Raw genomic sequence first — 575 nt, 5'->3', positions numbered from 1 at the left:
GTGAGCCTTCCAACCTTCTAAGTATTCCTTTATATGTGGTTCAGAGTTCTGGGACCATCCCCTGAGCCTGCTTGGTCGGATATTCTGTGTTGTTGTTGGCGGAGCTCTCTGCTATACGTCCACCAGATCCGCCATCTTGTTTGTTCTCTCGACTTTCAATCTTTCCACCTTGCAAAGTTTATTGGATAATTTTCTCCCATCTCTTTGTGCTCCTCTTCCCAGATTTTCTATTAGTCATACATTGGACCTCCAAATTTGACTCACTTTAGCTATTCTACATTCAAGGTTCAAGAGCAAATTTCAGAGTCTTTTCTGAATACATTTTAGCTTTTTTTTCCCCTGTCTTTTTAATGACTTTTTGCTTTCTTCATGTATGTAATCCGTTGATTTCATACCACAACTCATCTGGTCTTCAGTCATTAGAGTTCAGTACCTCAAATATATTTTTGACATGGTCTCTGAATTTAGATGGGATATCCTCAAGGTCCACCACCATCTGTCAGTTTGTTGTACTGTGGTGACTTGCATGTTGCTGTGGTTCTGAAGGCTATACCTTTCTATTTTTTATCTTTTCT

The sequence above is a fragment of the Chrysochloris asiatica genome, unplaced genomic scaffold, assembly GCF_000296735.1.
Source record: "Chrysochloris asiatica unplaced genomic scaffold, ChrAsi1.0 scaffold00020, whole genome shotgun sequence".
NCBI classification, from domain to species: domain Eukaryota; kingdom Metazoa; phylum Chordata; class Mammalia; order Afrosoricida; family Chrysochloridae; genus Chrysochloris; species Chrysochloris asiatica.
This window is presented reverse-complemented; position numbering follows the sequence as displayed.